Source organism: Bos indicus, chromosome X (assembly GCF_029378745.1).
Source record: "Bos indicus isolate NIAB-ARS_2022 breed Sahiwal x Tharparkar chromosome X, NIAB-ARS_B.indTharparkar_mat_pri_1.0, whole genome shotgun sequence".
NCBI classification, from domain to species: Eukaryota; Metazoa; Chordata; class Mammalia; order Artiodactyla; family Bovidae; genus Bos; species Bos indicus.
In genome coordinates, this window is record NC_091789.1 from 39819332 (window position 1) to 39845932 (window position 26601).

General features: G+C 50.3%; 1 long non-coding RNA gene, 1 other non-coding gene and 1 pseudogene across 2 annotated transcripts; 2 read left to right on the forward strand and 1 right to left on the reverse strand.

Annotated features, from left to right (window-relative positions):
• Positions 1-2029: 2029 nt before the first annotated feature.
• LOC139181488 (protein PRRC2B-like) lies at positions 2030-20299 on the forward strand (annotated as a pseudogene).
• LOC139181792 (small nucleolar RNA SNORD62) lies at positions 16139-16224 on the forward strand. The gene has a single exon (XR_011565531.1). It is a non-coding gene; the product is annotated as a small nucleolar RNA SNORD62 (small nucleolar RNA).
• Positions 20300-24789: 4490 nt separating the features above from the next.
• Positions 24790-26042, reverse strand: LOC139181039 (uncharacterized). The gene is made up of 3 exons (XR_011565179.1): positions 25777-26042; positions 25319-25447; positions 24790-25142 (listed from the first exon to the last, which is right to left on the reverse strand). It is a non-coding gene; the product is annotated as an uncharacterized lncRNA (long non-coding RNA).
• Positions 26043-26601: the final 559 nt, after the last annotated feature.

The following is a 26601-nucleotide window of genomic DNA, read 5'->3' on the forward strand; positions in this document are numbered from 1 at the left end:
TCTTTGTGGTGGCACGTCAGCTTCTTCGGTTGCAGAACATGGGCTTAGGTGCCCTGTGGCATGTGGGATCTTAGTTCCCTGACCAGGGATCAAATCCACATCCCTTGCATTGAAAGGTGTATTCTTAAACACTGGACCCCCAGGGAAGTCTGGTACATTATTGTTAGTAGTCAAAAATTGTCAGAAAAGAAAGTACTCAGTCATGTCTGACTCTTTGCGACCCCATGGACTCTAGCTTACCAGGTTCCTCTGTCCATGGGATTTTCCAGGCAAGAATACTGAAGTGGGTTGCCATTTCCTTCTCCAAGAGATCTTCCCAACCCAGTGATTCAACCCTGGTCTCCTACATTGTAGGCAGACACTTTATCATCTGAGACAGCAGGGAAGTCAGGGGAATTCTGTCTCCTTACAACAAAAATTTGAAGTGATGGACCTTAAAGCCCTTGGCATGTCACAGCTCTGGGACAGACTGTGTTACAGCTCTCAGCTCTCGGACAGACGGTGTTATAGCTCTCAGACAGATCAGAGTTAACAGCTCTGTGTTACAGCTTAGTTTTATTTAGAAAATAAAAGGAAAGTACATCCTGGAGGCATGAGAGCATGCTGAGCCAAAAGACGTGAAGAGAGAGAGAGAGAGAGACCCCGGCCTTTGGCTCCTTGTTTTGTGCGTTTTTCCTCCCCCTGGGCCTGCCCTATGTAAATTGGGCAAGCCAGGAGTGCTCTTTGTTCTACCTGAGATCCTCACTCTGGTCCTCAGACCTTCCTTTGTTCTATTTCATGGGCTTTCCCCTTCATTATCTTTTAGCCACCGCCTTTCTGGGCTCCTTTTTCCTATTCTAACTACTTAACGAAAATGTTCCAAAGTGTGGGTGCCCTGGGGAAACAGATGAAGATTCCACCTTTCCCCAGAATTTTTTAAAGGTGCCTTTACAACCTTCTCCCCAGACCCTATTTTTCTTGGGCTTCTAGGAAAAAGAAGCCCACTGTGGCCTATGTTCTAGAGAGTTACGTACATTCATTGTGCTGTTGTAGTTTTGTACTGTGGGCAGGCACCATGCTCACTCCTCGGTTTGGTGAAGATTTACTGCTGACTGGAGAGATCTCTGGAGTCACTCCAGCCAGACACAGTCATAACAGCTGCTCTAGGGAAGTTTTCTTGGGAAGATATGGATGGGCAGTGGCAGGTAAATCTTTCCTGAAGAGTAGGAGGAAGTCTGAATGTGCCAGAGTAGCCTGGTCAGCTTCCTCTGGGGACCTGGGGTCTAAACAGGAGGAGGAGCTGTGGGCAGATCCTGGGAGAGCTCTGCTTACTAAGTGCCGAGCGTTCCTAAGAGGTGCTGTGAGCACTGGCGAGCCGTCCAGGGAACCCAGCCCAGGCTGCAGTTGAGCCAGCAGGCTGGTAGGATAGGGTGTGCCAGGTCAGCTGCCCTGCTTGTTTGACTGCACCTGTGTCTGGCCAGGATGCTGGTTCGGGATGCACTTGTGAGGGAAGCCCCAGGGGTGCTGTGGACCAGGGTCTGAAATGAACCCTCATTAGGTCTAGATCCTTGAGTTTTAATACTCTATTGATGTGTTATGTTCATCCATTCATGCAATGAACATTTTCTGCACCACCTCCAGTGGTACAGGTGTGTGGACTGCAGTGAACTTGGCACACGATCCCCTGATGTAGGGAGGGGGGCCACAGGAGAAACCACAGGAGAAACACCAGTGCAGTGAGAGCCGAGAACAGGGGACCTGATCTTCCTTGGAACCTGTGTCAGGCTTCCCAGAGAAAGTGCTCTTTAAGCTAAAACCTGAAGGAGGGGTGTGGGTGAGTGGGGCCCAGGGAAGAGATGGCCCAGCATGTTTCCAGGGCCTGAAGCAGGTGGGCAGGCAGGTATGTCGACTAGAGGCCAAGGCAGTCATGGGAGGTTATGCTGGAGAGGCAGATGGGTCAGGACCCACAGAACCCTGTAGATCACATGCAGCCCTGTGGGATTCCAGCTGTTAGATGGAGAGCTGTGGAGAACCCAGGAAGACTCCGGCCATGGTTAGGGCATCGGAGTGTGGAGAGTGGATTGAAGAGGCAGTGGGGGTTGGGGGCAGGGAGGAGCATCGGGGAGCGTTGCTCTTGGAGGTATGCTGGTCATGTGTCAGCACCAGGAGAGCCTTTGATCTGTGTGAGCACCCAAGCTACCGCATGTAGTGGAGGAGCCCCAGGGTCCCGTGTGACAATGGCATGACCATGCATCCGTCCTGGGAGAGGGCCTGGGCCTGAACGTTGTCATGCATACACTGGGGCCTCCCCTCTTTGGTCTTCTGTCTGGGTGGGTTTTTCCTGGAAGAGTGTGTGTGCGTGCACACACAGACTGTCTGCTCTGCAGCACCTGTGCAGCCGGGTTTCTGTCTCTGCCAGGAGCAGCTGTACAAGATGCTGTAGCACACCTTCTACCATTCCACCTGTAGCACACCTTCTACCCACACCACCCCCAGATACTGGGCTTCTACATGGACCCACGGATCCTGCCCGCTCAGGCCCCAGTGGATTTCTACCCGTAGGCCCTGCATCCCTCGGGTAATCACCAAGGTGCAGTGGAAGGCCAGGATATGTGGTGTGGTCAAGGGCCTTGCCTTTGGAGGTAGACAGACCCCACCAGGATTCCAGTATGACCTCTTTGCAACTCACATATCCATTCTGAGTTTTAACTTCCTTGTTTGCAAAATGAGGGTATATTAGTACCTCTCCCAAAGAATTGTTAGGAAGAGACTTTAAGATTATGAATCATAAATTGTCTTAATTAATTTTCATATCTCTGCCAGGTAGTTTTGTCCCTCTTTCCGTTCTTTAGTGTTCTTTGTGTTCTCTCTTTTCCTTGATTAGTCTTTCCCAAGGTTTGTCGAACGTCATTTTTTTAAATGTCATTTTAAAAAACGTATCTTTTGAAGTTCTTAATTCCTGTCTTTTATTTGTTTTTTATGTCATTAATTTCTGCCTCCCCCCATTTTTCCACTGAAATTATTTTGTTATTTATCCAATTATGTTGGATGCTTAATTAGATCACTAGTTTCTGAGTTTTCTGATGTATTTAAGTCTCACCTGAGTTTATGAACCACTGAATTTTAAAATAACATTTTTATTATTGTTCAGTTCTAAATATTAGTCTGATTTTGAGTGATTTTTAATGGTACACTGTAAAGTTTCCAAATACAGAGTTTTAATATCACCCTTATGATGCTAATTTCTACTGTGGCTGCCTTTTGGTCATATATCATGGTCTGTATGATATAGACCAGCAGTGATAATTTTTTTCTATTAATACCAGATAATAAATAGTTTAGTCAATGAACTGTTACTCCAGTTTTGCTGTTGTAGAACAGAAACAGCTACAGACAATAGTAAGTAAATGGGTGTGGTTGCTTTCCAGTAAAACTTTATTTTTAACAAGTGGCAGATCAAACTTCACTCGGGGGCTTGAAAAGAATGTATTCTCCTATTGGACATGGTCTGTTAAAGTGTGCTTGCTAACTGTGCTGTACAAATATCATCACAGTTTTTTATCCCTTTGATCAGTTACTAAGAGGTGTGTGAACATTTTCCACTATGATTGTGGATTTATCACATGTTATAAACCTGTCAGTTGTTTTACCTACCTGGAAGCATATAGGCTTGGGATGACTGCATCTTGTTTCTTACATCTTCGTATAGCACATTTGTTACTTGGGTTTTCTATCTTTAATGTCTACTTTATCTGATCATAATTTCATTCCAATTTTCTTTCAATTAGTCTTCGTGTCATATCTTTTTTCCCCAACTTTTTATTGTCAGCCTGAGCCCTTTTTGGAGGAGAATATCTTTGTATATTTAAGATGTGTCTGGTTTTACCCACATTGAGAATCTGTGACTTTAGTTGCCAAAGTTGTTCCCCTTAGATTGAAGGAGGGAGTGTCAAGTTTTCTGATTCTTTTTGTTTTCCTTCTACATTCTGCTTCTACTGTGAGTGGTTAGGTTAAATTCTAACAAGCAGCCTTGACTTAACAAAGGCTTATCAGTTTATCCTGAACCTGAGCTCTAGTTCATGAGTCTTGTAATTTTTGCCTGGAATTTTAATTTTTCCCTTGTTATGATTCTTACCAAATAATCATCTTTGTTCTTTTATTCAATCTATGTTTGTTCAGATCTGCCTGTATGTTCACTAGTTTCTTTGCTGCTTATCCTTTCATCTGGGTTCCATTTATTTTTTCAGAAGGTACATTCTGTCAAGGCCTCTAGGAAACTTTTTTGGCAATATGTATTCTTCACATGGGGCTTCCCAGGTGGTGCCAGTAGTAAAGAATTCGCCTGAAAATGCAGGAGACATGGGTTCCATTCCTGGGTCTAGAAGATTCCCTGGAGGAGAAAATGGCACCCCTCTCCAGTATTCTTGCCTGTGAAATCCCATAGACAGAGGAGCCTGACTGGCTACAGTCCATGGGGCCACGAAGAGTTTGACACGACTGAACGACGGAGCACTATTTTTCACCTACGACAGCCTTTCTCTTGAACGATAGTGTAGCTGGTATAGAACTCTAGGTTTGCAGTTACTTTCTTTTAGGACTGTGAAGATAGTATTCCTTTTCTTGTGGCTCCTGTATCTGGTTTGTGTTACTTTAAGATCTCTCTGTCTTTGGTCTCCTGTAGTTCTTTCTCAAACTGCTGTGTCTAGGTATGTATCTATATCTATCCTTACTTTATTCTGCTTAAAATTCATGGTGCTCAAATCTAAGGTTGTATGGCTTTCATCCCTTCTGGGAGTTTCTCTTCTAATTATCATGTTAACTATTTGCCTTTTTTCATTCTTTGTATCCTTTATTCCTAGGTCATCCACTTAGATTATTTGTACTTATTGTGCTATACAAATATCTGCATCATGATACCTCTCACTTTGCCTCCGAGTCTCTTGAATATATGAGAGCTGATTTATGTGGTGCCTTCTGGGAAAATGCTTAGAAATATTTTCTAATTCCATGTTATCTCCAACTGTGTCTAATCTGCTGTTTTTTTTTTTTTTTTTTTTTACTGTCCAGTGGGTTTTTAATTTCAGTGACTGTATTTTTATTACTAGACTTTTCCCCTCAGATTTTTATTCTTGTGTCTTGTATTTTTGTGAGTTTTCAATTCTTTCTTTTATGCTTTTAATAATGTAAAGAGTAATTCTCTGGTGTTTAACATTTTGATCTGTTTTCTGAAGTTCTTGGGGATAGTGCATGATCCTATGAACTTGCTGTGGACTTGTGGTGGACTGCTTTCCCCACAATGTTCTGGGGGTTTTGACTCATGAGTTCATTTCCAGCAGAGCTATTCTTACCTTGGGGATTCTGTGTAGCTTGCTTTGACAGTGTATCCTTCCAGGGTGGCTCTATGTTTTCCTCTGCCCGCCTAGAACTACCTTTTATTGTACCTCAGGAAGTTTCTGGAGAATTCTAGGAGTGTAAATATGAACTCCACTCTGGTGCCCCCAAGCCTGCATGAAAGCTGGCATGTGGCCATGAATTCCTCACAGGTGACTGTTTTCCCTGCCCTGGCCCTGGCTGGGACACTAGTTCAGTCATCTCCCTGTCCTAAAGAGCATGAGGGTTTTCTGTCTTGAAATTGAACACATAGCCCTTTGAGGGTCTTTGTGTAAGCAGCACCTCAGCTATAGCTCTCTGCCTTGTGCAGAGAAGCCCCATCTCTTGTCGGAAGGGTGAGGGGTCGGTGTTTAGGAGCACACCTGTAGATTTCTGCATCTGACAGATGTGTCCCTGGCTCCGCTCTAGGGAGCCCTTGCTCGTGCCTCTGGCCCATGGCTCTTGCCCATGGCTGTGGTTTCAGGTCCCTGGGAGTTTCCTGGTTTTGGGGGAGCAGAGCTCTGCAAATGAAATGTGTAGTATGTTTTGTGCAGCGTTTCTGTGACAGGAGGTTTTTTTCAGGTAATATGAGCTGCCATATTGCCAAAAATAGGTCTGTGTAGTGCTGAACAGTTCTGCATACCTCATAATTAATACTTAGTAAATGGTGTGTAATTTTAGGATTCCAGAGAGGGTCCTCACCACCACATGACTCAGACTACCTTTGTGCTGGAGTCATATATTGATCACATTTGGACAGAGCACTCCAAAACTGAAAGAAAGTATAAAACCACTGGCCTGATGCAGAACCATTTTCCTGATCAGATTATCTCAGCTTTAAAAATGGGCACAAAAACATTGGCAGCCAGTAATTAGCTTTGTGAAGTATCTGAAAAATCAGACCCTCTTTTCTACACAGACTCCGGCCCAATGGGAGACCTTTACTGCAGTCTACAGCATCCCATCAGGAAGAAGTGTACAGACGGGCCCTGGTGGGGGATGCTGTCTCCCTGGCTGGTTTGTATCTGATTGGACTGAGATGTCAGTGTATCCCTGTCTCCTTGGGCAAGTTAAGAGTTGAGTGTCATCTGTGTGTCCCCCTTCTCCCCTTCCCTGGACAGAATGTGGTATATCACTGTAAGCTCAGGGGCAGAAACAGGCGGAGCTGAAGCCCAGACCCCTTTCTGAATCTTCTTGCAGAGTTTGGAGGCAAACAGACACTGGCTCCTTGGTGTGTGTGGACTTCCTGGAGCATAGCTCATCTTTCCTGTGTCTGTGCAAGAGACCGTCGGGCATCTCCTGCTGCTAGCTGCCTGACCCCTTAGCTTTCTGCCACCAGCCATGAGCTCTCTAGTTGGTTGTGTCCTGTTTCCATTTGCAAGTTTCTTATACCCTTCAACATAGGAACTCTTCACTGGGAGCTAATATTGGACCTCCAAGGTCTTTGAACAGGCCTTTCAGATTGTGTGTGTGCCTTTAGAGGTTCTGTGATCAGATGACATGAAGCAGGTGGGGTGCTGCATCTGCGTGATGGTTGGGGCAGCTTGTCTCCTCTGGGCCTGTGGACGACCTATGGCTTGCTGAACAAGGTGAACGATTGGCTGATTGCTTCCTTCAGGATTGATGAAACCCATAAAGCCCCTGGATTCCCTCAGTGGGACCGGCTGTCATGCTGAGGACCAGTGCTGTGTGCCCCCGCTGCCGGAAAGGAAAGTGACTGCCATTGACCCTGCCCCTGTGTGGAGCCCCAAGGATTACATGGCATTGCAGAGAAAGGGCTACTCGCTGACCCACCTGAAATCCAGCGACAGTTTGGCCATGGACGTGTGTGTCAGGTGAGGCGTCGTTTGGTCCTGCTGCCCTGCAGCTGAAGGAGGAATCTCGGTCCTCAGTGAGATGAGCTCTGGGAGGAGGCCCTGTCCCGGGAGACACTGCCTTCAGGGAAGGGGTGCCTTGGGAGGGACCAGTGTGTTCTGGGGAAGGGGAGTGAGATGAGAATGGCTGTGAGAGGCTCTGATGGTGACTGAAGGCCCAGGAGGAACCCTGGGGTCAGAGGCAAATCCCACAGAACCTTGGGGGCAGAGCCATGGGGTGGGGTTGAGCGCATGTGTTATGGCTCCTTCCTGTGAAAGTAAGGTGAGCTGGCAGAAGGGAGCACCCGCCTGTCCCAGGAGATGGGGCCTGTCCATGAAGCAGCTGAGGACGAGGACCAAAAGAATGACCCTGGGCTGGCCAGTGTGGCCCCAGCCACCTCAGAGGACCAGGGCTCAGTCTGTTCCAGCTCGGACCATGAGGCCAGCCGTCCCAAGGGGGAGAACAACCTTGGTGGGGCCCCAGAGTCCAGATCCTTCAGGGAGACCAGCCACCCACTCGTGACCAGGAGGAATAACTGGATCTTCATTGATTAGGAACAAGGCTTTGGGGCCCCGGGGCCAGCCTGCAGGCATAGCCATGGGTTCTGAGAGTTGACCTTCCACTGGCAGCCCACTGGTAGCAGCCTGTGTGTGTGGGGCATCCTCAGGGTGCTGGGCCTCTACAGTGGAAGCCAGAGGAGTGGCCGGGGCTGAGGTCCACGGGAGTTTGAGCCGCTGGATGACTTCCCCCAGGACAAGCCCCAGTGGAGGTTCGCCAGTGAGACCCACAGTGAGGACTCTGAGTAGGAGGAGTTTCCCAAGCGGCAGCAGCAGCAGCGAGGCACCGAGCCCGGGGATAAGGGCATGCTCCGAGAGTGGGAGGAGGCCATGGGAAGGAAGGGCGACTTCAGGGAGTCCTGCTGGTCTAGCAGGATGCACCCCAAGGACAACAGTGGGCCTGAGGCCAATAACTGAGGCTCCCAGGCCTTCAGGCGTGCCCTCCCCCTGGAGCTGAGCAACTGTGTGTATAGCCAGAGAAACTTCGCTGCCAAGGAGGTGGCCTCTTGATTGAGCCAGGGTCCTGGTGCCTCCTGGCAGGATCCTGCATGTGGGGCCCGGTGGCCCTTAGTCAGAGACTACATCCCAGACACCTATAGACACCCTGATGCCTTGGGCTCCCGGGGCTTCAAGAATGGCTGTGTGGAAGCCAAGAGGGCCTTATTCCAAGATGACCAGCAGCAGCTTCTGAAAATGCCGAGAACTGGCCCTTCAGGCAAAGGCGGCCTCTGCACCAGCCACCTCCGCCCCCCCCCCCCCCCCCCGCCGCTTCCACAAACTCTGACGGGAATGGGAGGCCCAGGGTCCGTGGGGGCCAGAGGATGAGCCACCCCTGCTGGCCAGCCAGTGGCCAGGCCGTCCCAGACCCTGCCCTGGGGACAGGAGCATCGCCATGGGCTGAAAGTCCCCTGAGATCAGCGACTTTAGTGAGAGGTGGGAGTGGAGGGCCGGCCTGAGCTGGACCCCCAGGCTGATGGCCACCCCCGGGGTAAGTGCAGGCGAGAAGAAGGAGCTGGCCAAGCGGACCTTCTTGGGCCAGAGAATCCTGGTGGACAACCTGAGCCAGAAGCTGGAGCCAGGAGGATTTGGGGAGAAGTCTGTTAGGCTAGGTGGCGGTGACACTTCTTCCTGCTATGAGAGTCATCAGAACGGGATGCCTTTGAAAGTCAAAAGGAAAACCAGAAGCAGAGTCCCGGGTCCTTTTCTGTTGCTATGGTTCTGTTAGCGGTGTTTCCAGCAGCACCTCACGCATGCTGTCCTGCAGTGTGTCAGGGCCCGCCCCAACTCCTTCCCTCTCGTAGTGTTCCAGGGGTGACCGCCCACCAAGGCCATCATGTGTGAGCACCTCCATCATTGGCTCTAACCCTGCTGTCTGCTTCTCTTGTGGCATATTGTTGTGGCTTCAGAACTGAGACTAGAGTTCCCATCTGGGTAGTCCCCCTGAAGTTGCTGTCCCAGTACCGGTCTCAAAAGTTCAGTCTCCGTATGTCTCCTCCAAGTCCAGCCAAGGGGTCACCACCACAGGGTTGTGGTCACTCTCTGTGCATGGTACCTGGTGAGCACTGGTCGGTTCACTATACTTCTCAGCCCCCGATTGCTGCCAGGCAGTTTCTTTGCTGGGGCATTGCTGGCCTCCTGGCCCTGCAGAGAGAGATCTTCCCTGAGAGCCTTTGCTTCTCCATGAAAGACAAGCAACCCCACTCTGGGGATTACCCCACACACATTTGGTGATATCCAGGCAGTAAGCAGGGGCCATGAGTGGCTGCTTAGGCCCAAAGAGCGCCTCTCCAGAATCGGAGGCTTTGGGGTGGGTGCCCTGTGCTCAGCATCTGCTCACTGCCCACAGCTGGCCTGCGATCAGGATAGGGGCAGAGCTCATGCAGCCCATATCCCTGACGCTGCTCAGGCCCCACCCAAGTGCCAAAGAAGACAATTTTCCTGCTTCCCGGCCTCCTCAAGAGTTCAGGGCACAGAGGCCTGGCCTATAGTTCACTTGTATCTGAACAAGGTGCCACAGGAGAATGTGGATTCACTCGTATCTCTGAACAAGGCACTACAAGAGAATGTGTGTTCTTGTAGGTGTGGATCTAGAGGAGCTTTTTAGGCCCAAGATGACAAGACCTGGCTTTACTTCTGGTTTCTGCCCCAGGGGACTGGCAGTGAGTGAGGCCTGGGCTCCCTCTGTGGCCCAGTTCTAAGTCTTGCCCCTTATCTCTTTTCTGTAGCTCTACTGGGTTACTAGGCAAAGAGAAAGGATAGGAGTACTAGCCTGGGGAGGGGGTGAGGATAGAGCAGCTTTCCCCATGGGCTTTGCTGGAGCAGTGCTCTGGGGTGGCTTCCCCACAGGCTCGCAACAGCATGTCACCAGCCACCCCTTCTTCTGGGTGGAGGGGACACCAGGAGGAAATGACAGACTGGAGCTGAGCTTGTGTGTGTGCTGTGTGCATATGTGGCTTCTCCTTCTTGAGCCACTTCTGAGCTGACAAGATCCTCCTTCCTCTCTAGGTCCGCAGACGAGGCCTTTCCTGGAGGTCTTGGATGCGGCAGTGGGAGCAGCCACTACACGCTACAGTGGGCAGCCCATGCTGCCTCTGATGTAACCAAAGCCCCCTGTGAGAAGGCAGAGGAGGCCAAGCTGGTCACCCAGAAGTCAGAAGAGCAGAGAGAGACCATGAAATCATTTGACCTGAACTACGGACATGGGTGTCAGCTCAAATCTTCAGGGGAAGAAGGATCCAGGCAAAATGAGGTGGGTCCTGGCCACTGCCATGGGTTGCTGAGTTTGCCCTTTCGCTGAATATCTTAGGTTCTGGGCATGTACTGGGTTAAGAGCAAAACAGAAAGGATTCATGTCCTCATGTTGCTCACAGCCCTGCTGCACTCCCATAACAGCCCTGCAGTGTCCCAGTTTTAAAGATGGGAAGCTGAGTTCCAGAGAAGTTGAGTGGTATGTCCAGGATCACACAGCTGGTTGGGAGTGGAGCTGGGCCTCTGAGGCCTGTTTTCTTCACTGTAGCCTGTTTGGTTCCAGATAACAGTGCATTACAAGGTTATGAGAAGGGTGTAGAAATCCTCTCTGGGTTTCCTAGACCCTGGTGATAGTGAATATGCTGAGGCCCAAGCCAGCTAAGCACCTGGCCTTTTGAGTTGACTCAGTGCTCTTATTTTGGGTGTCTGTAGGGTTAGGTTATTCTTAGCTTGCAGTAAAAGTAACCATTGCCCTTCCTTGTGAATCTTGGTTCAGATGCCATCATTGAAAATTGCTGATCCAGCCCTGGGGAGGAGAGTGATGTGGGCTCTGGTGGGCAAAGACTTCATTGAGATCCTGACCAAGAAGCAGCACCGCCTGTTGGAGGAGGAGAGGTGAAAGAAGGAGGAAGCCCTCCAGGTATGGGGCTTGATGCAAGGGGGCTGGGATGCAGAGACCTGTAGCCTGCAGTCAGAATGTTCTGAATTCTGTCTGGGCTGGGAGAGGAAGAATGGCATGCTACAAGCCAGGCGCTGCCTCCCAGGCACTGCCTCCCAGGGCCCATTGTCCCTGTGCTCCATGGGGTAGATGGTGTGATTTCCCTGCTCTCAGAGGGTGACTGGTCCTTGTTGACACCAGCTGAAATGGGCTGAGCAGGACGTAGACCTGTTAGCCCCTGAAACCCAGCCTCCCCCTACTGTGGTCTCAAATCACAGCCCACTGGGCACTTTCAGGGGTGGTTTGGTTGGCATTGCAGTTCCCGCGTGGTGGAGGTTTTAACCGACGGTTGGTGAATTCTCTGGAGCAGTTTTCAGGTGTGGTTTTGGAGCCCAGGGTCGTCCTTTTGGGGGGAGCTCATTTTTCAGGTCTGCTATCGAGGCTGGACCCCATCACCCTCTTCTCCATAGGTTCCTGTCAAAGGCCAAAGTCTTACCTCTCAGATTCCTCTTGGTTTGCGAAGAAGCAGAACACCCTGTGTCTGGAGCAGGGCGATGGGCCTATGCCTGGCAGCAGCCTGGGCACCAAAATCTGGGAGAGCAGCACTCAAGGTAGGAGCTTGTGTTCGGACCCCGAGGCTCAGGCCACCTTCCAGGCTTGTGGCCCTTCTCAGGGAGGATTCTCCCTTGGGGCCATGAGCAGAGACACAGCATTGCCTATTTCCTGGCTTCCTCTGCTGAGTCTGGGATTAATGCCATCTGAGCACCACATGCCGCTGCAACCTGTGAACAGTGTAAGAGTTTCCCTGCATGAAGTGTGGTGGTGAGCAGAGCATTCTGCATCAAGTGACGGGAAAGAGTCGTCCCCACCCCGCTTGGCTGATGTCGCTCAGTAGTTGGCTTGATTCTCACCCACATCAGCTATCCTTTCTTCCTTCAGGGCGAGCAGCAGACGACTCTTTGGGAGAACAGGAGTCCAGAGCTTTACCATCTGTACTGTGCGCCCTTTTCTTGCCAGAAGGAAGCTTCTGTCAACCCCTCCCCAAATGTTGTCTTAGACTTGAAACCAGACTAGGGTGGCCCTTAATTTGTAGAAAATCTGTTTCCCTGAATTTAAAAGAATTTCTTATCCAATGGTATTTTTCTGGTAATCTTTCATTTTAAAATAGGAAACCATTTTAATTGAGCAGATTCTTCTTGAGTTCCTGCTTTGGACAAGGCCCTGCAGAGCGGGCAGTGGGAACTTGGTGAAATCATCCATTTCTAGCTCTTTTATTCAAAGCAGCTAAGACTTCCATAGTGAGTGACAACCCCAGAGCCACATGACAGACAGCCTGGGTTCTGAGCCTGGTTCTCTTAGTTTTACCACACAGCCTGTCCTCATGTTTCTGATTAAAACCTTGATTCTAAACATTTCAATGTAATATTGGGAAATAGTCAACTCTGATTGAAAGTACAGTAGTCTTTCAGTAAATTTTGGTATCAGTCAGTTTGGTTTTGTGAGAGTGGTGAGTGTCACAGTGTAAATGTCCAAAGATACGTATCTGCCAGCATGGTCAAGCAGAGTGGACCAACTCGGGAGTTGCCCTTGGCTATCAAGGTTTTCCCTCCTGGATTGTGCAGTGTCTCGTGGTTGCTCAGACCAGGGGTGTGTGGATAGCTTCAGAAGGGCCCTGGATCTTGGAAAAGAGCTCAGGAGGTTTTCGGCACACACAGGGTCCGTGACTTTTGTTGGATTCTCAAGAATGGTTGAGCTAACAACAGTTGAGTAACGATCAGCTTGACTTGTTCAAAGACTTGTAGGGAGGTGCCAATTTGTAGAAATAAATAGTTGGCTTATGTGAAAAAAGCTTTACCACAGCAGAGTGAGAGGTTGCTGGCATGTTTACCTGGAGCTCCTCGTCCATGAAATCATGGGAAGCTCATTTATGGAAATGTTTCTGGGGATGTTGGGATGTTGAGTGAAGGTGTCAGACTGAGGAGGGAGGTGGTTTGGAGACTTGAGTTTGTGTGAGCTGCCTGTAGCCGTGTTTCTGGCTTGGTTGTTCCTCTTTGATGTCCTGACTCTTGTCTTTCTCCTAGCAGCCCTCCCCCTTCAGGCCTCGACTAGTGACTCCTGGACCAAAGCTGCCTCTGCCTTCACCAGCACCAAGCCTGGCTCTGCTGAGGTGAGTGGCCCCTAGGCACCAAGCATCTGCTGACTGTCTAGGGCCATTCCAGCGGCCCACTCGTGCTCTCCCTGGCCAAGTGGTGACCCTGGCTCATCGCTGGTCTCCAGTCTTGCTTTCAGGTCTGGAGGAGGTGCCTTTGTGGAAGGGAGAAAGAAGGGATGGCCAGGGAGTACCCACCCTGGGTCCTTGGCGTCTGGCCATGCTCACAGTGCAGGGGCCCACATGTACCTGTGATCTCGGACTCTGGCCAGGAGACATGTCATGCCCCAGGTCTTGCTCTTCAGGACTCAGTTGCTGACTGGCTGTGTGTCCTGCATGCTGCTGCTGCTGCTAAGTCGCTTCAGTCGTGTCCAACTCTGTGCAACCCCATAAACAGCAGCCCACCAGGCTCCCCCGCCCCTGGGATTCTCCAGGCAAGAACACTGGAGTGGGTTGCCATTTCCTTCTCCAATGCATGAAGTACAAAGAGAAAGTGAAGTCGCTCAGTCGTGTCCGACTCTTAGCGACCCCATGGACTGCAGCTTACCAGGCTCCTCCGTCCATGGGATTTTCCAGGCAAGAGTACTGGAGTGGGGTGCCACTGCCTTCTCCATCATAGCAGGGCTTTAAGAGCAGCCAGGGAGACAGTGGTGTTGACCTGAGCACTGAGTCCTGAGAGTCCTCAGCAACCTCCTCACAGCGCAACTCCCCATGTGGCACCCTGAAGCCCGAGGACACAAGCAGGCCTAGCCTGGAGCCCAAGGCCAATAGCCACAAGGAGCAAACTCAAAAGCAGTCAGAACTGAAGGTAATCCGGAGCCCAGCTCTCAGGGGCCAGGCTAGGCAGAATGGCTGGTGTGTCTTCTTTTCTGGCTCCAGGTTCCTTGGAAGCTAGAGGTCAGAGTCACTTCAGGCTATGTGTCTCAGTCTTTTTGCTTTTCCATCAAGGATTCAGAACAAGGCTCGGGACAGAGCAAGGAGCACAGACTGGGACTCATTGGCAATGAGTGCTCTCTGAAAAACAGAAAGGGCTTGGAGGGGGCGAACGGCTACAGGGGGCTATGGTTCTCCCTGTTAACGGGGTGGAGATTCACGTGGGTTCTGTGCTGCTGGTGCTACCCATTGAATTTGGAGTCAATCCGACGGTGAGGCTTGAAATGTTTCTCGTACCCACCTCCCCAACCCCTCTTTTTGGTGCTTGGAGAGGAAGGAGGGGCCTTTCCTGGAGGAGCAGGGTGGTAGGTGCTGGCAACACTGCAAGGGATGTTGTGGGGTGGTATTGTGGGTGAGCCACTGCTATGGGCTGGTCCTCTGTCTCCCTGCCAACACCAGGCAAGTTCTCAGACCAAGCAGGAAATCAGGCAGAGAAGGGGATGGCCGCCTTGCTTGGGAGCTCTCATGAAACAGCTGGCCATTTTGTTCACATGGTGAATACTGCTTTATTTATTTTTAAATATTTACTTATGTGGCTGTGCTAGGTCTTAGTTGCGTCACATGGAGTCTTTGATCTGAGTTGTGGCATCTAATTCCCTGACCAGGATTCGTCAGGCCCCCTGCGTTGGGATCCCAGAGTCTTAGCTCCTGGACCACCAGGGAAGTCCCATACTGGGTTTTTTTGAGCTGCTAAGGCTATGGGTCTACTTCATGTGTGTCTCTGCCAGAAGACGAGCCAGGGTGATTTCTGTGGGCTTTGTTCTCTTTTTTTTTTTACAGGACTCTGATTTCAGCTTGCAGCCTGGCTCTGCCTCTGGTCCCGTGGGGATTCCAGTTGTCAGACTTCAGGACACGTTGGCCAGTAATGTAAGTCTATGCTTCTACTGCCCAGCTTTGTGGTCCCTGTGCCAGCAGGCCCTGGGTGAAGTGAGCCTTGTCAATGTGGCCTTGGGGTTGGGAGGGTCGGTTTGTGTCTTGGTGCTGTCTCTAGCTAGTTACACACCCATGGCAAGTTGTTCCACACCCTGATTTTTTGAACTTAAAATGGAGTGGTGTAACTCCTAAGGTCTGGTGTATTTGGCACTTTGTGATTCAAAACTTTCTGGGTTCCATGGTCATGCATGTTTGAGAATGCTGCGCTAATTTAAGTAAACAAGTTTCTTTACTCTGTGGTTTCTCAGAAACCCCATGACCTGCAGGTGGGCACTGGACACTGCAGGAAGGGGGTCTAGCACTGTATTTCTGAGCATCTTTCCAGGGCCTCTTTTTCACAGTTTGGGGGAAGGGGCTGAGACAGGAACTGGGACCTCCATGCCATGCAGTGGGGCCTGCGTGCAGCCCGCTAGCTGTGGTTCTGTTGCTGAAACATGGCAGTCCTGCTGGAAGGCTCGGTTGCACCTTCTGCAACCCTTCCAGGTACCTCTCCCCTGGTCCAGCTCAGGGATCCTTCTTCATTCCCTCAAGGGAAACATGGGTTTGTAGCCCTGAGGCCCCCCGCCTTGACCTAAGGAGAGTGTTCTTGGCTGGGGGCCATGGGTTCCTATGTGCTCTGGTCTCTGTCACTTGCTGCTTTCAGCTTCTGACCCTGGGAGGCAACAGGACTCTGTGACCTCCGCAGGGCTCTCTCAGCTCCTGCAGAGATGTCCTAGCAGAGACTCTGTTGCATGAGCAGTTGTCTGAGCCTTGCTGTCTACTCTCTGAAATAGCACAGGGTTGTGATGGCCCCGTGTGGGGTCACTACACCGATGAGATGAGCTCACATCCAGGAAGGGTTTGTATCAGCTGAGCCTCAATAAGCAGGAGCCAGTTTTACCCCAATGGTCACAATCCTCATCACAGTCTTAGTGCCCACAGGAGCCCGTGGGGATTCAGGGGGCCCAGCTGCCAGCGTCTCAGTGATGCGATTCCAGCAGATCCTTCTGACTCTCCACTGTGGACTCAGTAGCAGGGAGATGAAGAGGACCGTGACTCAGAGACCATAACAGCCTCCTTTATTACCGAGCCCTTCCTGGGTGTGCGGGGTGGTGGGTGAGAGGGGAAGGCTGGCTGCAGCGGCCCCTCCCCCCTGGGCTCTGGGCTGCACAGGAGCCCAGGGCCAACTCTGCCATGTTCCCTCCCCCCACTGCTTTGCGGGACCTTCTGGGACAGTGAGACTGGATCCTGTTCCCCTGCCTTGAATTCTGTTACAGGCAGCCACCTGTCACCTCTCTACCTGGATGGCCATGTGTTTGCGAGGCAGCCCTGGCTGATTCCTCAGACCATACCTCAGCAGCAGAGTTACCAACAGGTGATGCCAGGGAGATGGGTGACCCAGGGATAGAGGGGAGGCTGCAGCACAGGGCGTGATTGGCTGCTTCATGTAGCTGTTCATGGCCTGTCTCATGTTTTGCACCCCTCACATTACTGCAGCATATCTGGCGCATTACGGCAGCCAGTCTGTGCTTCCGGAGTGAAAACGTGAGAGCCAAGGAGGGAGGGATGGAACTGAGTGCTCTGGACTGCCTAGTTTTCCTTTCTTGATGCTCTCCCTCCTGCACCCTAGCCAGGCAATTTACTGAATCGGAATTCTTTTTGGGATCAGGTATCCTTCTGATGAAGAGAAGAAAGGCCTAGACTCCCAGGCATGGATGTGTTAGAAAGAGGTAGTTGTAGAAGTGAGCAGGTGTCTGTGTTCATGCATAGTGGGCACACTGCTGTGCTGCCAGGGGCCGAGTGTGGGGGACTCTCCTGAAGCTGCTGTTGGGCCTTCCATGGGGGTCCTGTGCCCGCCAACCCCTGTACCTGCAGAGCCCAGGGTGAAGCGCTGCCCCAGGGGCAGAGGACATGGCCTGTCCTGATCTTTTCAGAGCGTATTCTTAAACATTATGTCATTTGGTTCTGCAAGGTCTCATAACTGGGTCATACCACACATATTCCTCTGTCTGTGGTGTTTTCCACCCACTGTTCCTTTTCTGAACCCACCTCTGTTGGGGGTGGAGCTTGGGCTCGTTTGTCCCCCTGTGCAGGGTCCAGTGTAGGGATGGTTGTAGTGCTGGTTTGGGGTTGCTTGCTGCCAGTTCTCTGCTCTCTCCCGAGAAGGAAGGAAGTGTAGGCAGGCTGTGTTGAGTTCGCTTTGTGGGCAGTGTTGGATCCCTCAGGGAGAAAGACCAGAGTGGAGGTGAAGGGGTGCCGGTGATGGGGTGTGAGAAGCAGCTTGCAGGGCAGTGTGGTGACCTGCCTGCCTCCCTGCTGCAGGCTGCTGCTGCCCGGCAGATCCCAATTTCCCTTCCCACGTCTCTGCAAGCTCAAGCCTGGCTGGGACTGAGGGAGGGCTGCCCATCTCCTGGTCTCAGGAGATCTTCAGCTTCTTATAGTCCTTCAGGTGAGATGCCCGGGTCTGGGGGGCGGGTCTTTGTGGCTTGCCCCCAGGGGTTCCAGCCTTCACAGACTGTGGGGATGTTCCCTTGTCCACCTGTTGTTGTGAGCATGTCCACGGGGGATGGGGGTGGGGGTAGAGGGTGAGCTGTGGTGTGTTAGAGGCCACGAGCCCAGCCTTGCCTTTTGTCCCTGTGTTCTCCTGCCTCCCTCCCTGCTCTCCCTCCTTGCTGCCCTTGGCCCACTCTCTCAATGTGTCTGTCCTGTGCTTTTGGCATCACACAGGTTTTCCTGTGCCTCATACAGCCTGTATGTCTGCTTAATCCGGCGATCTTCAAACTGGGGTCCCTAGACTAGCAGCAGCAGCATCTAGGAGCTTGTTGTAAATGCAGGTTCCCAGGCCCCATCCCAGGCCTCTGAGTCAGAAACCCTGGGGCTAAGCTGACAGCTCATGTGGGAGAGAATGCTCTGGGGTCTGAGGTGAGAACAACCAGTTCAGCCGCTTACCTGACCCCGACCATCCTTCTGGCTTTCACAGACACTTTCTTTGGGGCTTTCAAAAGACAGGTGGAGCTAGTGGTAAAGAATCCGCCTGCCAATGCAAGAGAAGCAATGGACACAGGTTCAATCCCTGGGTGGGGAAGATCCCCTGGAGAAGGAAATGGGAACCCACACCAGTATTCTTGCCTGGAAAATTCCGTGGACAGAGGAGCCAGGCAGGGTCCAGTTCATGGGTCACAAAGAGCCACACACATATATACACTTATACTTTTAATCCAGGAGAAAGCAGAGGGTAGAGAAGTGGTTACAGTTCAGGACAGAGCAAGATAAAACATGAGGACTTCCCTAGGGGTTCCCTGGACAGGAATCCACCTGTAAATGCAAAGGAAACTGCTTTGATGCCTGGTCTGGGAAGATCCAACATGCCACGGAGCAACTGAGCCCATGCTCTGCAACTAATGAGGCTGTGCTCTAGAGCCCATGTTCTGCAATCAGAGAAGCCATCACGATGAGAAGCCTGTGCTCAGCAACTAGAGTGTAGATGCCACTGGCCACAACTAGAGAAAGCACATGTGCATCAGCGAACACTAAGCACAGGTCAAAGTATATAAATAAAGTCAACATGATGAGAGGAGAGCAGGCCAGCTTCTCCGAGTAAAGGGCAGTGCTGAGCTGGGCTAGGGATCATGTTCAAAAGCCAAGTGGAAAGTAAAGCCTCACAGTCGCTTACAGACAACTAAATGAGCTCTTTGTCCCAGGCTCCCTTGTCGGTGCTATAAATGGGGAGCCATGAGCAGACGCTGTTGCAGTTTTAGTTGTAGTTTTAGCAGATATTAATAGGTTTTTGCCGTCATCCCTGGAGAAAAACATGTCAGGGCAGAACCAGAGTCACATGGGTACGTACAGTAGGTGTGGACACTCTGGTCAGACATGTGTCAGGAAAGCCCAAAGAACGAAGAACGTACCAAGCAAGGGTCTAGTGTGTTGGCTTCTGCTGTCCTCCATACCACAAGTGGAAGCTCATGAATTAACCAGGCGCACCTGAGGGTCTGACATTAGAGCAGAAGGAGAGGCAGTGGGTCGTTTAGGTGGCTCTGACTCCCGCCTCCACAGGCAACACCATGAGGACACCTTTGTATATCCCCACTGAGGGGACTGGTCACAGTTTCCCAGGAGCAGAAATGCTGGAGTTCAGGGATGTGCAGGCTTCACTGGATTCAGTCTTGTCAGGCTGCTCCCTGGCACACTGCGCCCATCTCCACTCCTACCATATTCTGTGACCCTTGTGGGTTTTCTCTTCTGTAACTAGCATATTTGTATCCTTTGCCCATTTCCACAAATCAGAATTGTAGTTATATTCTTGATGCTCAGCAGGATATTGAATATATTAGTACATTCTTGATTTAACCTGTTATGGGCTTAAAACAATGTTTAGAAGTACTTCCCCACTCCTAGCTCACAAGGATATTTTCTTACAGTTTCTATGCTGCTAAGTCACTTCAGTCGTGTCCGACTCTGTGCGACCCCATAGACGGGAGCCCACCAGGCTCCCTCGTCCCCGGGATTCTCCAGGCAAGAACACTAGAGTGGGTTGCCATTTCCTTCTCCAATGCTTGAAAGTGAAAAGAGAAAGTGAAGTTGCTCAGTTGTGTCTGACTCTTAGTGACCCCATGGACTGCAGCCTACCAGGCTCCTCCGCCCATGGGATCTTCCAGGCAAGAGTACTGGAGTGGGGTGCCATTGCCTTCTCCAACAGTTTCTATAGCCACCCTCCACCACCTCCCACTTCACTCTGAGCACAAGCCCTCAGCATGGGCCCTGAGGCCTCCACATCCAGTCCCTGTCAGCTCTCGGCCCCCTGGAACAGTTTTTGCTGGACACCTTTCCAGGCCTCCGTGGAGGTTCCAGTCCAGCTGGAAGAGACTGTCAAGAAATGAGAAAAAAACTGCACAATGTAACCTGTGGAAAGGTGTTGAGATGTCTGGCCAGAAGTGCAGCAGGAGAAAAGAGAGGTAGCACTTAGAGAGGAGTGGTTTTCCATTTTCAACTGGGTGGTTGGGGTTGGCTTCGTTGTGAAGCAGACGGAGTGAAGACTTGAGGGAGGTTTGGGAGCGTGAGGAGACCAGTGTGGCCGGAGCAGAGTGGGTGAAGAGGAGAGCAGCAGGACAGGGGGCCAAGAGCTGACAGGGACTGGATGTGGAGGCCTCAGGGCACATGCTGAGGGCTTGTGCTCAGAGTGAAGTGGGAGGTGGTGGAGGGTGGCTGTGGGTTGGATTGTGTCTCCCCGAAAAAGATGTTCAAGTCCTAAACCCTGGAGCCTGTGAATGGGACAAAATCATGCCATTTTGAAAAACTCATGGTGTTTTTACTATTTCATTTCTGGCAGTAATAAAGGTCATAAGGAACAATCATGACCTAAGTGTCTTCTTGTTTTAAGTAATGACCTCTGATAAAAACTTGGAACACGTTTTGAAGGCTGAGTGTTGAAAATAGACTTTCTTGCTGTTTTCAAGTACAACAGGCCTAACCTGACTCACATGGAATGCCCCACATCCATGTTACTTCACTGCAAGCAGTTCAACAGGTGGCTGGAACAAGCACTGTTTCTGGTCACCCAAACAACGTCTTTTTTCTGGTTCAGAAACTAGCATCAGTAGTTGACAGTAAAATCAACAGCCCTGCCAGATACCACAGATAAGGTGTTCTTTGGTACTGACATTAAAAGGCAACAGCACCCAGCCTGCCTCCCCACAGCAGGGGTCTCTTGTGCCCTCACTTCTCTTTCCCCACGGCTGGTGCTCCCAGCTGCCCTGGGTGCCGGGTCAGCAGAGTCTCTAGGCCATGACGTAAGGCAGAGACAACCAGAGTAGCTGGGGCTCGGGTTTGGGGGAACCAGGCCAAAGGCACAGACTCTACAGCCAAGGGGAATCCTGGTGCTGAGAGAAAGGAGGGGAAGCCACGTGAACTTCCTCACCCTAGTCAAGGACCGGGCTGATTACCACAAATGGTTTTTCCTGACACTCCAGACCAAGGCCCCAATCCAAAGAAGGGTATGTTGGCCTACAAGGCTAACCTGAGAAGCAAGGGCCAGGAAACCTAACCTGAAAGTCTCTGAGCCCAGGCCCCTTGAGCTCTGGCCTCTTAGTCCACCAGGCACCTCCCTAAGTTTCCAGCTTTCTACTTTATTTTCTTTGATCTTAAATTGCATTTATTATAATTTCTTTAATTGTGCCATTTGTTTTTATAAATTTAATTTTTATTTTCTGAGACAGAGTGGCACTGTGCAGGCTGGAGCAGGGGGCCTGATGGGGGAGAGCAGAGCTGAGACACAGACCCCTCCCACATGGGCACCTCACTGATGGCAGATGGGGCATTGGAGAGCCTAAGGGACAGGGTGTCCTTTCCAATAAAGGCTGCCAGTCACTGGAACTCCACAAGGCCAATCGTGAACCCGACTCCACTCTGGAACCACACACAGACATCGCTTCCTGGGAGACCTCCGTGGGGAAGGCAGGGAAATCCATGGGACGTGTCCCTTCATTTCACTTCTGTCCAGCACTGTGTTCTCATGGTCTTTGTGTCATGGTCAAAACCTCTTATTTCAGTGAGTTTTAGTCTCTGTTTACTTTCATGTAAAAGAACACAACCTAATTGTTTTATATGTCTTGAAATTTTAAATATTTCCACTTTTTTTGTTCTTCAATATGACTTTTAATTCGTTTTCATACTCTATGGTGATAGAAGTTAGAATAGTGGTTCTCTCTATTGGGAAGAGGCAGGAAGTAAAACAAATTTTTAAATTATACTGTATTATAGAAGGGGATGAGTGGTGTGGGAAAGAACAGCATGAAGAGGATTGACTGCCCACGGGGCTATGGGGACGGCGGCCGCAGGAGGAAGGCAGGTGAGAAGATGAGACCTGAGCAGCCTCGGAGATGACGGAGGTGGCCAGGAGCTATATTTGAGAATTAAGTCAAGGCAGGGAGAACAGACTATGCAAAAGCACTAATCCCTCAGAAAACCTGGAATGTTGAGGGTGCAGCCAAGCAGCCAGTGTGGTCAGCATGGAGTGAGCAAGAGTGAGCACAGCAGAGGAGGTACAGAGGTAATGGGGATTCATAGATGAGAATGTGGGGCCTTTCTGGTCATTATAAGGACCTCTGGCTTATATTCTGAATGAGAATAAAGCCAGTGAAGGGAACTGAACAGGGGAGACATATCTGGCTTACATTTTGAAAGGAAGGATCACTGTAACCACTAGAGGTGCTGGGTGCTGACAGGTGAGATAAGTCCATTACCATCACCCCCAGCATCATTGCCATCATCCCTGGCAGCAGCACCTGCCTCCCTCCAGCCCACAGGGGCAGAGCTCTCTGAGTTCTGTCATGGCAGACTCTCTTCATGCGTATGGAAGAACAGGAGTGGCTCTGCCCTGACACCGACCTCAAAGATCTCCTTAAAACCGGCCAAAATATATGAAGCTCAGGCTGTGAAAAAACTGGGCATCAGGCCAGGGAGGATAAGCAGTGATCTCTAGGAGCTGAGACATGGAAGAGACGAGCTGTGCAGCTGCCACAGCTTGCTGTCTACACAGACTGCCAAGGCCATGTCCTGCCGGGCCCCTGGGTGTTGAGGGGGGATTGCAGAGCAGAGGCTGTTGGAGCTGGCAGGTGGCAGGCCAGAGAGGAAAGGGTGGCAGAGGGAGGAGAGAACCCTGCACGAGAGAGAGCCTCTCTCTCCAGAGAGTCTGCTGGAGCCATAGCAGAAACTTGTCATTCAGCTGACATCATATACAGTACTCAGAGGGATCTTGTCTCAAACTCCCACTGATCAACCCTTAAGGCAAGACTCAACAGGATCAAAGTGTTTCTAAGTGAGTAAATAACATTACATTTTTAAAAGTTGTGGAATACACCTAGGGAAAAATACACCCAGCACCCAGGGAAAAGAGTATGCCAAGAATGAGAAATATCCAAACCATTATGAGGAGAGAAATCAACTGATAAAAGGCATCTCAATTGGAAAGGAAAAAGTAAAACTATCTGCAGACAACATGATTACCTATGCAGAAAATCAAATGGAATCTACAAAATATTGACAAGAACTAATCAAATTTAGCAAGATTATAGGATAAAAGATATATGAAGAGAGAGCTAACTCCCCACATGCAATCAGTTAACTAATTGTCCCAGCACTTTTCTTCACTGACTTGAAATAAGTACAGTCGGCCACAAAATTTTTATTTTAGTGTGCCTAGATGTTTTGTCTCCTCATACAAACTAAGTTTTTTATTTTAGTAGGGAATCAAGCCAGTTGTGACAAAGATGTTGGGCAACCAGAAATCTGGTAGCAGGTATATTTTCTGAAAAGAAATTGTGATCAAGTCTTTTTTTTTTGGAGAGAGTCTGTTTTCTCTCTGTCTTTTGTTTTGTTGCATCTCATGGCTTGTAGGATCTTAGTTCCCCACCATGGGACCAAAGCCATGCCTCCTGCAGTGGAAACCTGGAGTCCTGACCACTGGACCAAGACAGAATTCCCTGTGATCAAGAGTCTTAAAAAAGAAATAGAGAAAGAATCATTTAGGTCAATATTTCTAACTTTTGGAATATATTAAAACTTTAAGGAAATAACCATTACTGGAAAGAATTATATACAGGAATTCCACTGAATTATTAACCACAGTAATGAAAAAATTGTAAACAACTTAAATGTTCAATAATTACATTATTATTGCTGTTGTTTTTATTTAATAACCCAATTTTAATTTTTTGGCCATGCCACATGGCATGTGGGATCTTAGTTCCACTACCAGGAATTGAACCTACAGCCCTTGCACCAGAAGTGCAAAGTCTTAACCACTGGACTGCTTGGGAAGTCCCCAATAATTACATTATGATGCAGCTTATATCTATTCAATGGAGAAGGCAATGGCAACCCACTCCAGTACTCCTGCCTGGCAAATCCCATGGGCGGAGGAGCCTGGTGGGCTGCAGTCCATGGGGTCACTAAGAGTCGGACACAACTGAGCGACTTCCTTTCACTTTTCACTTTCATGCACTGGAGAAGGAAATAGCAACCCACTCCAGTATTCCTGCTTGGAGAATCCCAGGGATGGGGGAGCCTGGTGGGCTGCCATCTGTGGGGTTGCACAGAGTTGGACATGACTGACGTGACTTAGCAGCAGCAGCAGCAGCTGCATATCTATTCAATAACACATTTTTGAAGAGCTTTTAGGAAGTGGAAAAGGTAGTATATTAAATTTAAAAAATCAGGAAAATCTTTAATCCTAAACTTGATAGAAGACAAGAGGGGATGACTGAGGATGAGATGGTTGGATGGCATCACCAACTCAATGGACATGAGTTTGAGCAGGCTCAGGGATGTGGTGATGGACAGGGAGGCCTGACGTGCTGCAGTCCATGGGGTCCCAAAGAGTTGAACACAACGGAGCGACTTAAATGAATATTACATGCTTTTATAAATTTAATGCCCAAGTACAACTAGAAAATAGTTTAATGTTGACCGTATTTAGTGCTGAACATAGGGCTGTATTTTTATTTTCCTAATTAGCTTTGAATTACCTTGTCCTACTGGAATATATGAATTTCAGAACCTTCCCTCTAACACGAGAACAAATATAAAAAGTTTTTTTTTTTTTTTTTTTTTAATCTAGAAGCGCATTAGCTGAAAAGAAACTGGGGCACATAAAGTAACTTAGCTTTATTTTCTGCTATAATAAACACTGAAGCATCCCACTCCTCAAGCAGCAGGGAAACAAAACAAGTGAACCAAGAGAGACCAAAGGCCACTACAGGCAAAAACTTAGACTCAAACAACAAAATGGCAATGACTCGAGTATGAATTCCCTATGCTTTGCCGAGTAGAAGACACAAGGTTAGGCTTCAGCCCCTTTCCTCAGCCTAGGCTTTGGGGAGGTGGGGTCGCAAGGCTCCGAATGTTATCAATCACCACGAAAAGCTGATCGAGGAACGGGTTGATGGAAAGTCGGATGAAAGCAAGGTCGTCAGCAGTCCATCTACTAAAAGTGGGGAAAATCAGGTTAAAGGGGAGTTTGTTCCTGTAGGTCCAGGGTACCAGCCCCCCTCCTTACACCAAGCCCCTCAGTGTCCATCATAGCACTCTTAAGAGGGAGCTGACACCACAGCACCCGCCGCCTACCCCCCACTCCCCAAGGCAAACTCATCTGGAACTGACACAATCAGGTCACTGCCATTCACTAAAAATTCCTTTCGAATAATTCCTTGGTGGCGTTGGATATCTGGGAGCAGAGATCTGCGAGCCAAGTATACCTCCAGTGGGGATTGGAAAGGCACTCTGAGTGTGCTGGGAGAGACACGGTTAAGGCACCATCCATTACAGAATTTGCTGCTATCTCAGGCTTCCTCACACCTCAGAGGCCCGTTTTTACCCCAGGATGCCCATGCTTCCAACCACAACCTGAGACCACCCTGAGCTGCCTCCGTAACCCTTTGGTCCATCTTCCCCACCCTCCAGGCTCTTCAGTCCTTGACAATCTCCTTTCCTTCCAGGCTGCCCAGTCCTGCTGCCCCGGATCACCCCCATGCTCCCTTCTATCCCTTCCTCAGGCTGCCGGCATGTTTCCCACCACCATACCACTGACCGTGCCCAGAGAGGCTCCATGAAAAGGATACAGCACCACCTCTCCACGTCTAGGCCTTACAGCCACAGGTGCTACATCTCCACCAGGTCCTGGGGCATCTGGTGCCCGCTCACCCCGGGGACGAGCTCTAGCAGCTTCCATCAGCGCTCTTTCTCTGCCAGGCCCACCCCGGCGGCGTAATGGGGCCCGGTAACCACTGCGGCCCGGGCCCTCACCTTCAGCACCACCAGCGCCACTACCCGATGCCTGCATGGCTGCCGCACGATGCCCTTAGATGCCACCACAATGGGCGGAAAGACTGAGCTCCTCAGGAAGTCCCTCCCCTTCTGCGTAAGGACGGTAAAAGTGCGCCTGTGCAGACACGCCTCAGGGCGCCTCCTCACACCGGATTGGTTACTGCCCAGCCTGCCCAGCTACCCATGGGCCGCTATGGAAACCCCGTGGGGCTGGAGGGACTTGGCTCCCTCACAAAGCCACGCACCTTTCAGGTGCCCCCAGTGCTCCTGCACACTCGGGCCCCTCCAGTGCTCGCCCAGACGGCATGGAATGGACCCTGCCAAGTGTCCACAGAGACGCCACTGAGACGCATGTGACAGCTTTCCAGGCTCAAGTCCTAAAGCTAGTTCCACAATGCAACTTTGATTTCTCCAACATATGCCACAGAAGGGTCTCACTAGACTAAGATGCCAGTCGAGGGCAAGGGACCAAGCCACACGACCCACCAACAGCCCCCCTCTGCCTACTCCACATCTATACCTGTGCTGTTTGACCGGAGTGATAGCTAGCACTTCCTATGGTCCATGCGCTGTTTCAGCTGCTTTCCATGTGTTCATCCATCATGTCAGTTTTCAGACAG